A 12,453-nucleotide genomic window follows, 5' to 3' on the forward strand; every position below is an offset into this window, starting at 1 on the left:
AAGGTCATAGAGTCACAGAGTTATACAGCACGGATAGAGGCCCATCGTGTCCGCGCCGGCCATCAAGCCCAGTCTAATCTAATCCCATATTCCAGCATTTGGTCCGTAGCCTTGTATGCTATGGCATTTCAAGTGCTCATCCAAATGCTTCTTGAATGTTGTGAGGGTTCCTGCCTCCACAACCCTCTCAGGCAGTGAGTTCCAGACTCCAACCACCCTCTGGGTGAAAAAGTTCTTTCTCAAATCCCCTCTAAACCTCCCGCCTTTTACCTTGAATCTATGTCCCCTTGTTATAGAACCCTCAACGAAGGGAAAAAGCTCCTTAGTATCCATCCTATCTGTGCCCCTCATAATTTTGTACACCTCAATCATGTCCCCCCTCAGCCTCCTCTGCTCCAAGGAAAACAAACCCAATCTTCCCAGTCTCTCTTCATAGCTGAAGCGCTCCAGCCCTGGTAACATCCTGGTGAATCTCCTCTGCACCCTCTCCAAAGCGATCACATCCTTCCTGTAGTGCGGCGACCAGAACTGCACACAGTACTCCAGCTGTGGCCTAACCAGTGTTTTATACAGCTCCATCATAACCTCCTTGCTCTTATATTCTATGCCTCGGCTAATAAAGGCAAGTATCCCATATGCCTTCTTTACCACCTTATCTACCTGTTCCGCCGCCTTCAGGGATCTGTGAACTTGCACACCAAGATCCCTCTGACCCTCTGTCTTGCCTAGGGTCTTCCCATTCATTGTGTATTCCCTTGCCTTGTTAGTCCCTCCAAAGTGCATCACCTCGCACTTTTCCGGGTTAAATTCCATTTGCCACTGTTCCGCCCATCTGACCAACCCATCTATATCGTCCTGCAGACTGAGGCTATCCTCCTCGCTATTTACCACCCTACCAATTTTTGTATCATCAGCGAACTTACTGATCATACCTATTACATTCATATCCAAGTCGTTAATGTAGACCACAAACAGCAAGGGCCCCAGCACAGATCCCTGTGGTACCCCACTGGCCACAGGCTTCCAGTCACAAAAACAACCTTCGACCATCACCCTCTGCCTTCTGCCACTAAGCCAGTTTTGTATCCAAAGTGCCAAGGCACCCTGGATTCCATGGGCTCGTACCTTCTTGACCAGTCTCCTGTGCGGGACTTGATCGAAGGCCTTACTGAAATCCATGTATACCACATCCACTGCGTTACCCTCATCCACGCGCCGAGTCACCCCCTCAAAAAATTCAATCAAATTAGTCAGACATGATCTTCCCTTGACAAAGCCATGTTGACTATCCATGATTAATCCTTGCTTCTCCAAGTGGAGACTAATTTTGTCCCTCAGAATTTTTTCCAATAATTTTCCTACCACTGATGTTAGGCTCACTGGCCTGTAGTTCCCCGGTTTTTCCCTACTCCCCTTCTTGAATAATGGTACTACATTAGCGGTTCTCCAGTCCTCTGGCACATCCCCTGTGGCCAGAGAGGTTCTGAATATATGTGTCAGAGCCCCCGCTATCTCCTCCTTTGCCTCACACAGTAGCCTGGGATACATTTCGTCCGGGCCTGGGGATTTATCCATTTTTAGGCCTGCTAAAACCGCCAATACCTCCTCCCGCTCGATGTTAATATGTTTGAGTATATCACAGTCCCCCTGTCGTATTTTTATGTCGACGTCGTCCTTCTCCATAGTGAAAACAGATGCAAAAAATTCATTTAGAACCCCTCCTACATGTTCCGGCTCCACACACACATTGCCATTTTTGTCCCTAATGGGCCCTATTTTTTCCCTAGTTATCCTCTTACCCTTAATATACTTATAAAACATCTTAGGATTTTCCTTTATTTTGCTCGCCAGTGTTATTTCATGGCCCCTCCTTGATCTCCTAATTTCCTTTTTAAGTATCCCCCTGCACTTTTTGTACTCCTCTAGGGCTTCCTCCGTCCTTAGCCTTTTGTATCTGCCAAAAGCCCTCCTTTTTTTCCTAATCCATTCTCGTATATCCCCTGACATCCAAGGTTCCCTGGAGTTCTTGGAACCACCCTTGACCTTTACGGGAACATGTTGCCATTGTATGGTCTCAATCTCCCTTCTGAAAGACTCCCATTGCTCCGATGCGGATTTTCCTACAAGCAGCTGATCCCAGTCCATTTTGGCCAGATCCTGCCTTATCCTATTAAAATCGGCCTTCCCCCAATTTAGAACCTTTATTTCCGGCCCCTCCCTGTCCTTTTCCATGACCACCTTAAATCTCACCGAATTATGGTCACTGTCACCAAAGTGCTCACCTACTAGCACTTCTTCCACTTGGCCGGCCACATTCCCTAGAATTAGGTCCAGTACCGCCCCCTCTCTTGTAGGACTTTCTACATGCTGGCTCAAAAAGCTCTCCTGGATGCACATTAAGAATTTTGTACCCTCTAAGCCTTTTACACTCTGAGTATCCCAGTTAATATTGGGGAAGTTGAAATCCCCCACTATTATTACCCTATTATTTGCACAATTTTCTGAGATTTGCCTACATATCTGTTCCTCTATCTCCCCCTGACTGTTTGGGGGCCTATAGTACACTCCCATCAAAGTGCTTGCCCCCTTTTTGTTTTTAAGCTCCACCCATATGGCCTCATTTGAGGAACCTGCTAATATATCATCCCTCCTTATGGCAGTAATTGATTCTTTAATTAATATTGCGACCCCCCCCCCCCTCCTCTTATACCTCCCCCTCTGTCTCGCCTGAAGATTCTGTACCCCAGAATATTGAGCTGCCAGTCTTGCCCCTCCCTCAACCATGTCTCTGTGACAGCAACAATATCATACTCCCATGTGTTTATCAACACCTTCAGTTCATCCACCTTATTTGCAAGACTCCTCGCATTAAAATAGATGCCATCCAGCCTTGCTCTTACATATTTGCCCTGTCTTCCAAGCTGACTTGTTTTTTTCTCAATATTTGGCTGCACATCACCCCCTATTGTAGCTCCACTCTGTATCCCATCCCCCTGCCAAGTTAGTTTAAACCCCCCCCCAACAGTGCTAGCAAACCTCCCCGCAAGGATATTTGTCCCGCTCTGGTTCAGATGCAACCCGTCCGACTTGTACAAGTCCCACCTTCCCCAGAAGCAGGCCCAGTGATCCAGGAAACTGAAACCCTCCCTCCTGCACCAACTCTTTAGCCACGCATTCATCTGTTCAATCCTCCTATTTCTATACTCACTAGCCCGTGGCACTGGGAGTAATCCAGAGATTACAACCTTTGAGGTCCTGTTCTTTAATCTGCTACCTAGCTCCCTAAATTCTTGATGCAGGACCTCATCTCCCTTCCTACCTATGTCGTTGGTCCCAATGTGGACCACGACCTCTGCCTGCTCACCCTCCCCCTTGAGAATGCCCTGAAGCCGCTCAGTGACATCCATGACCCTAGCACCAGGGAGGCAACAAACCATCCTGGAGTCATGTTTACGGCCACAGAAACGCCTGTCTGTTCCCCGAGGGTGGCAAATGTAACCCCACGATTAAAAAAAGGAGGGAGAGAAAAACAGGGAATTACAGACCAGTTAGCCTAACATCAGTAGTGGGGAAAATGCTAGAGTCTATTATAAAAGATGTGAAAACAGAACACTTGGAAGGTATTAACGGAATTGGACAAAGTCAGCATGGGTTTATGAAAGGGAAATCATGCTTAATCATAGAATCATAGAAAATAGGAGCAAGGGTAGGCCATTCGGCCTTTCGAGCCTGCTCCGTCATTCAAAATGATCATGGCTGATCATCTAACTCAGTACCCTGTTCCCGCTTTTTCCCCATATCCCTTGATCCCTTTAGCATTAAGAAATATATTTATCTCCTTCTTGAATATATTTTATGACCTGGCCTCCACTGCCTTCTGTGGTAGAGAATTCCACAGGTTCACCACCCTCTGAGTGAAGAAATTTCTCCTCATCTCGGTTCTAAATGGCATACCCTATATCCTGAGACTGTGATTCCTGGTTCTGGAACCCCCAGCCATCGGGAACATCCTCCCTGCATCGAGCCTGTCTCGTCCTTTTAGAATTTTATATGTTTTGTGAGATCACCTCTCATCTTCTAAATTCTAGTGAATATAGGCCTAGTCGACCAAATCTCTCCTCATACGTCATTCCTGCCATCCCAGGAATCAGTCTGGTAAACCTTTGTTGCACTCCCTCCAAGGCAAGGACATCCTTCCTCAGATAAGTAGACCAAAACTGCACACAATACTCCAGATGTGGTCTCACCAAGGCCCTGTATAACTGCAGTAAGACATCCCTGCTCCTGTACTCAAATCCTCTTGCAATGAAGTCCAACGTACCATTCGCCTTCCGAACTGCTTGCTGCACCTGAATGCTTGCTTTGAGCGACTGGTGTACAAGGACACCCAGGTCTTGTTGCACCTCCCCTTTTCCCAATCCATCACCATTCAGGTAATAATCTGTCTTTCTGTTTTTACAACCAAAGTGGATAATCTCACATTTATCCACGCTTTGGAGAGGGTGCAGAGGAGATTCACCAGGATGTTACCAGGGCTGGAGCGCTTCAGCTATGAAGAGAGACTGGGAAGATTGGGTTTGTTTTCCTTGGAGCAGAGGAGGCTGAGGGGGGACATGATTGAGGTGTACAAAATTATGAGGGGCACAGATAGGATGGATACTAAGGAGCTTTTTCCCTTCGTTGAGGGTTCTATAACAAGGGGACATAGATTCAAGGTAAAAGGCGGGAGGTTTAGAGGGGATTTGAGAAAGAACTTTTTCACCCAGAGGGTGGTTGGAGTCTGGAACTCACTGCCTGAAAGCGTTGTGGAGGCAGGAACCCTCACAACATTCAAGAAGCATTTGGATGAGCACTTGAAATGCCATAGCATACAAGGCTACGGACCAAATGCTGGAATATGGGATTAGAGTAGACAGGGCTGATGGCCGGCGCGGACACGATGGGCCGAAGGGCCTCTATCCGTGCTGTATAACTCTATGACTCTATGACACTGCATCTGTCATGTTCTTGCCCACTCACCCAACTTGTCTAAATCACTTTGGAGCCTCTTTGCACCCTCCTCACAGCTCATATTCCACCCCAGCTTTGTGTTGTCTGCAAACTTGGAAATGTTACATTCAGTTCCCTCATCCAAATCGTTGATATGTATTGTGAATAGCTGGGGCCCAAGCACTGATCCCTGCAGTTCCTCACTAGTCACTGCCTGCCACCCGGAAAAAGACCCGTTTATTCCTACTCTCTGTTTCCTGTCAACCAATTTTCAATCCATGCCAGTATATTCCCCCCAATCCCATGTGCTTTAATTTTGCACACTAACCTCGTGTGGGATCTTATCAAAAGCCTTCTGAAAATTCAAATACACCACATCCATTGGTTCTCCCCTATCTATTCTATTAGTTACCTCCACAAAAAACTCCAGTAGATTTGTTAAGCATGATTTCCCTTTCATAAACCCATGCTGACTTTGTCCAATTCCGTTAATGTCTTCCAAGTGTTCTGTTATCACATCCTTTATAATAGACTCTGGCATTTTCCCCACTACTGATGTTAGGCTAACTGGTCTGTAATTCCCTATTTTTTTCTCTCCCTCCTTTTTTAAATAGTGGGGTTACATTTGCCACCCTCCAATCTGTAGGAACTGTTCCAGAGTCTATAAAATTTTGGAAGATGACCACCAATGCATCCACTATTTCCAGGGCCACTTCCTTTAGTACTCTGGGATGTGGATTATCAGGCCCTGGGGATTTGTCAGCCTTTAGCCCCATTAATTTCCCTAGCACTATGTTTTTTTACTAATACTGATTTCCTTCAGTTCCTCCCTCTCACTAGACCCTTGGTTCCCTAACATTTTGGAAGGTTATTTGTGTCCTCCTTTGTGAAGACAGAACCAAAGTATGTGTTTAATTGTTCTGCCATTTCTTTGTTCCCCATTATAATTTCCCCCATTTCTGACTGTAAGGGACCTACATTTGTCTTCACTAATCTTCTTCTCTTGACAGATTTATAGAAGCTTTTACAGTCAGTTTTTATGTTCCTTGCTAGTTTACTCTCATACTCTATTTTTCTCCTCTTAATCAATCTCTTTGTCCTCCTTTGCTGAATTCTGAACTGCTCCCAATCCTCAGGCTTGCTGCTTTTTCTGGCAATTTTATATGTCTCCTCTTTGGATCTAATACCATGCCTAATTTCTTTTGTCAGCCACGGTTGAGCCACCTTTCCTGTTTTATTTTTGCGCCAGACAGGAATGAATAATTGTTGCAATTCCGGTACACGTTCTTTAAATATTAGCCATTGCCTCTCCACCATCATCCCTTTTAGTAAAGTTCCCTCATCTATCCTAGCCCACTCACACTTCATACTTTCGTAATTTCCTTTATTTAGATTCAGGACCCTAGTTTCGGATTCGACTACTTCACTCTCCATCTTAATGAGGAATTCTATCATGTTATGGCCGCTCTTCCCTAAGGGACCCCGCACAACAAGATTGTTATTTAATCCTTTCTCATTGCACAATACCCAGTCTAGGATCGCCTGTTCTCTAGTTGGTTCCTCAAAGTATTGGTCTGGAAAACCATCACGTACACAATCCAGGCATTCCTCCCCCACAGTATTATTGCTAATTTGGTTTGACCAATCTATATGTAGATTAAAGTCACCCGTGATTAAAGTTGCACCCTTCTTGCATGCGTCTCTGATTTCCTGTTTAATGGCCTTCCCTACATCTTCACTACTGTTTGGGGCCTATAGACAACCCTACCAACATTTTCTGCCCCATGGTGTTTCTTAGCTCCACCCATACAGATTCCACATCGTGATTTTCTGAGCCAATATCCTTCCTCACTGTTGCATTGATTTCCTCCTTTACTAACAATGCTACCCCACCTCCTTTCCCTTTCTGCCTGTCCTTCCTAAATATTGAATACCCCTGGATGTTCAGTTCCCATCTTTGGTCACCCTGCAGACATGTCTCCGTAATCGCAACTATATCATATCTATCTGCGCTGTTAATTCATCTAGCTTATTGCGAATGCTCCGTGCATTAAGACACAATGCCTTTAGACTTGTCTTTTTAAGATTGCCAGTCATCTTAGTATTATTTTGCACTATGGCCCTATTTGTTTTTCGCCCTTGTTTTCCCTGCCTTCCACTATTGCTTCTTCCCCTTCTGTCTTTTGTTTCTATCCTTGTTTTCCCCCTCCTCTGTCTCCCTGCTCAGGTTCCCATCCCCCTGCCATTCTAGTTTCAACCTTCCCCAACAGCACTAGCAAACACCCCCGCGAGGACATTGGTCCCGGTCCTTCTCGGGTGTAACCCGTCCCGCTTGTACAGGTCCCACCTTCCCTAGGACTGGTCCCAATGTCCCAGGAATCTAAATCCCTCCCTCCTACACCATCCCGGCGCCACGCATTCATCTGATCTATTCTCCTGTTCCTATACTCACTAGCACGTGGCACTGGTAGTAATCCTGAGATCACTACCTTTGAGGTCCTGCTTTTTAATTTATCTCCTGACTCCTTAAATTCACCTTGCAGAACCTCATCCCTTTTTTTTACCTATGTCATTGGTACCGATATGGACCATGACTACTGGCTGTTCACCCTCCCCCTCTATCAAATAACAAATCTACTGTAGTTTTTTTGAGGATGTAACTAGTAGAATAGATAGGGGAGAACCAGTGGATGTGGTGTACTTGGATCCCACACGAGATTAGTGTGCAAAATTAAAGCACATGGGATTGGGGGGAATATACTGGCATGGATTGAGAATTGGTTGACAGTCAGGAAACAGTGAGTTGGAATAAACGGGTCTTTTTCCAGGTGGCAGGCAGTGACTAGTGGGGTACCGCAGGGATCAGTGCTTGGGCCCCAGCTATTCACAATATATATCAATGATTTGAATGAGGGAACTGAATGCAAACTTGGAAATGTTACAGACGACACAAAGCTGGGGTGGAATGTGAGCTGTGAGGAGGATGGAAGGAGGCTCCAGTGTGATTTAGACACGTTAAGTAAGTGGGCAAGAACATGGCAGATGCTGTATAACGTGGATAAATGTGAGATTATCCACTTTGGTTGTAAAAACAGAAAGGCAGATTATTATCTGAATGGTGATGGATTGGGAAAAGGGGAGGTGCAACGAGACCTGGGTTTCCTTGTACAACAGTCGCTGAAAGCGAGCATTCAGGTGCAGCAAGCAGTTCGGAAGGCGAATGGTATGTTGGCCTTCGTTGCAAGAGGATTTGAGTACAGGAGCAGGGATGTCTTACTGCAGTTATACAGGGTCTTGTGAGACCACATCTGGAGTATTGTGTGCAGTTTTGGTCTCCTTATCTGAGGAAGGATGTCTTTGCCATGGAGGGAGTGCAACGAAGGTTTACCAGACTGATTCCTGGGATGGCAGGAGTGACGTATGAGGAGAGATTGGGTCGACTAGGCCTATATTCACTTGAGTTTAGAAGAATGAGAGGTGATCTCATCAAAACATATAAAATTCTAACAGGACTAGACAGACTAGATGCAGGGAGGATGTTCCTGATGGCTGGGGAGTCCAGAACCAGGGGTCACAGTCTCAGGATACGGGGTATGCCATTTAGAACCGAGATGAGGAGAAATTTCTTCACTCAGAGGGTGGTAAATCTGTGGAATTCTCTACCACAGAAGGCAGTGGAGGCCAAGTCATTAGATGTATTGTAGAAGGAGATAAATATATTTCTAAATGCTAAAGGGATCAAGGGATATGGGGAAAATATAAGGTGCCACATAAAAGGTTGTTGTGCAAGATAAATGCTCATGGGGTCAGGGGTAACATAATAGCATGGATAGAGAATTGGTTTACGGACAGAAAACAGAGAGTTGGGATAAAATGTCATTTTTAGGTTGGCAGGCTGTAACTAGTGGGGTACCGCAAGGATCGGTGCTTGGGCCTCAGCTATTTACAATCTATATTAATGACTTGGATGAAAGGACTGAGTGTAACGTATCCAAGTTTGCTGATGATACAAAGCTAGATAGGAAAGTAAGCTGTGAGGAGGACGCAGAGTCTGCAAAGGGATACAGACAGGTTAAGTGAGTGGGCAAGAACGTGGCAGGTGGAGTATAATGTGGGGAAATGTGAGGTTATTCACTTTGGTAGGAAGAATAGAAAAGCAGAATATAATTTAAATGGTGAGTAACTGTTAAATGTTGGTGTTCAGAGAGACTAGGGTGTCCTGGTACAAGAAACACAAAAAGTTAGTATGCAGGTACTGCAGGCAATTAGGAAAGCAAATGGCATGTTGGCCTTTTTTGCAAGGAGGTTGGAGTACAAGAGTAAGGAAGTCTTACTACAATTGTACATGGCTCTGGTGAGAGCTCAGCTGGAGTACTGCGTACAGTTTTGGTCTCCTTATCTAAGGAAGGATGTCCTTGCCTTAGAGGCGGTGCAACGGAGGTTCACTGGATTAATTCCTGGGATGAGAGGGTTATTCTTTGAGGAGAGGTTCAGTAGAATGGGCCTATATTTGCTGGAGTTTAGATGAATGAGAGGTGATCTTATTTATACATATAAGATTCTGAGGGGACTTGACAGGTAGATACTGAGACGTTGATTCCCTAGGCTGGAGAGTCTAGAACTAGAGGGCATAGTCGCAGGATAAGGGGTCAGCCATTTAAGACTGAGATGAGGAGGAATTTCTTCACTCAGAGGGTTGTTAATCTTTGGAATTCTCTACCTCAGAGGGCTCTGGTTGCTGAGATGTTGAGTATATTCAAGGCTGAGATAGATAGGTTTTATGGACTCTAGGGGCATCAAAGGATATGGGGATCAGGCAGGAAAGTGGAGTTGAGGTAGAAGATCAGCCATGATCTGATTGAATGGCAGATTAGGCTCGAGGGCCCGTATGGCCTACTCCTGCTCCTATTTCTTGTTTTGTTATGTTCTCTGCAATCAACTTATAGTGCCAGCAGATTTGCAGATTCAGCTGAGTGATAATAGGAAGTTTTATACTCATAGACCTTGTAGTGTCAGGGCCATATTTCCCAGAGTGCCTGTATCCATCATTTATTTTGTGCCTACTGTCATTGATATAAATGTACTTTTTTATCCCAGCTCCTGCGGAAGTTCTCTGCTTCTAGAATTGTATTGGCTCCCATTGTAGCTTATTTTTAAAAAAATGTTACTCAATAGCTGTGTTTTCTCTTGATTTCATTGGTTGAACTAGGCTGCTCATTCAGGGTTGATTTGACTAAATAAAATTGAAACCAAAAAATCCTTTTTTTTAAATAAAGGGTAAAACCCACCCTTTTTAAAGGACACAGCTTTGTCGAAGTTTTCATAAAAACTGTGACAAAAATGCTCAGTCTCATTAGGCATGCAGTGCATAACAAGAACTGCAGATGATCAGTGAAGGATGTAGTTGAAAAAAATTCCAGCCGCTGCGATTATAACTGGGTGACTCTGAAAATAAGATGAGTTCTATTCCTGTGAGTGACCCTTGACTCCAGCAAAGGGCAAAAATATATTCAAAGAGCACTATACAATAGAGGACTGAAAAAAGTATAGAGGCATCCAGTCACCATTTTTGCTAGATGGGTATTTACGTGAATGGGATCAATCTCTAATATGTGCAGATCCAGATCATTTGAAGGTACATGTTTATATTTACACTTCTGCAATTAAGTTAGAGGGAACTTGCATTTATATAGCACCTTTCAAGACCTCAGGGCACCTGACATCCAATTAAGTACTTTTGAAGTGTAGTCTCTGTTGTAAAGTTGAATCACAGCAGCCAATTTGCAAGGTCTTACAAACAGCACTGTTTTTTATTGGTGTTGATTGAGGGATAAATATCTTTTGAAATAGTGCTGTGGGATCTTTTACATCCACTGGAGAGGGCAGACAAGGCTTCGGTTTAATATCTCATCCGAAAGATTGGACCTCTGATAGTGCAGCACTTCTTCAGTACCACACCAGAGCGTCAGCCTAGATTTTGTGCTGTGGAGTATGACTTGGACCCACAACCTTCTGACTCAGAAGCGAGAGTGCAACCACTGGGCCATGGATGACACAGCTGAAGATAGGAGGAGAGAATGACTATTTCATTTGCTGTCAAATGATTTTAAAACTAAAAAGCCCGTTCTGTTTTTCAGGTGGCCTTGGAAATTTCCCAAAATTTGTTACCCCAATACTTAGATCTAGATTTGTCGATCTCACCAGGTTAGAATTTACAAAATGGCAAATATAAGACAAACCTAAACCTCTTTAAAAAAAACTATCTAAAAACTCCAGTTGTTCACTGATCATGACATTCTTGGCCACTTCTCAAGGGAAGGAGCTGAGGACCTAGAGGTAGAACCATAGAACCATAGAAAAGATACAGCATAGAAGGGGGCCATTCGGCCCATCGTGTCCGCGCCGGCTCGAAGAACAACCAGGTGCCCATTCTAATCCCACCTTCTAGCACCCGGTTCGTAGCCCTGCAGCTTACAGCACTTTACCTGCAGGTCCAGGTACTTTTTAAAAGAGTTGAGGGTCCCTGCCTCCACCCACCAATTCGGGCAGCGAATTCCATACACCCACCACCGTCTGGGTAAAAAAGTTTTTCCTTATGTCCCCTCTAATCCTTCCTCCAATCAGCTTAAATCTATGTCCTCTAGTTCTTGAACTCTCCGCTAGGGGAACAGGTACTTCCTGTCTACTCGATCTGGGCCCCTCATAATTTTGTACACCTCAATCAAGTCTCCCCTCAGCCTCCTCTGCTCCAAGGAAAACAACCCCAGCCTATCCAATCTCTCCTCATAGCTGCAATTTTCAAGCCCTGGCAACATTCTTGTAAATCTTCTCTGCACTCTCTCCAGAGCAATTACGTCCTTCCTGTAATGTGGTAACCAGAACTGTGCACAATACTCCAGCTGTGACCTTACCAGCGTTTTATACAGTTCCATCATAACATCCCTGCTTTTGTATTCTATACCTCGGCTAATAATGGAGAGCATTCCATATGCCTTCTTCACAACCTTATCTACCTGTACTGCCACCTTCAGGGACCTGTGCACATGCACTTCAAGGTCTCTCACTTCCTCTCCCCCTCTCAATATATTCCCGTTTACTGCGTATTCCCTTTTTACTGTTTGCCCTCCCTAAGTGCATTACCTCACACTTCTCCGGGTTGAACTCCATTTTCCACTTTCCCGCCCACTCCACCAACCCATTGATATCTTCTTGGAGTCCACAGCTATCCTCTTCGCTATCAACTACACGGCTAATTTTTGTGTTGTCTGCAAATTTGCCAATCATGCCCCGTACATTCAAGTCCAAATCATTGATATATACCACAAACAGCAAGGGGCCCAACACTGAGCCCTGTGGCACACCACTGGAAATGGATTTCCATTCGCAAAGACATCCATTGACTTTTACCCTTTGTTTCCTGTTACTGAGCCAATTTTGGATCCAATTCGCCACATTTCCCCTGTA

Source organism: Heptranchias perlo, chromosome 2 (assembly GCF_035084215.1).
Source record: "Heptranchias perlo isolate sHepPer1 chromosome 2, sHepPer1.hap1, whole genome shotgun sequence".
NCBI lineage: Eukaryota > Metazoa > Chordata > Chondrichthyes > Hexanchiformes > Hexanchidae > Heptranchias > Heptranchias perlo.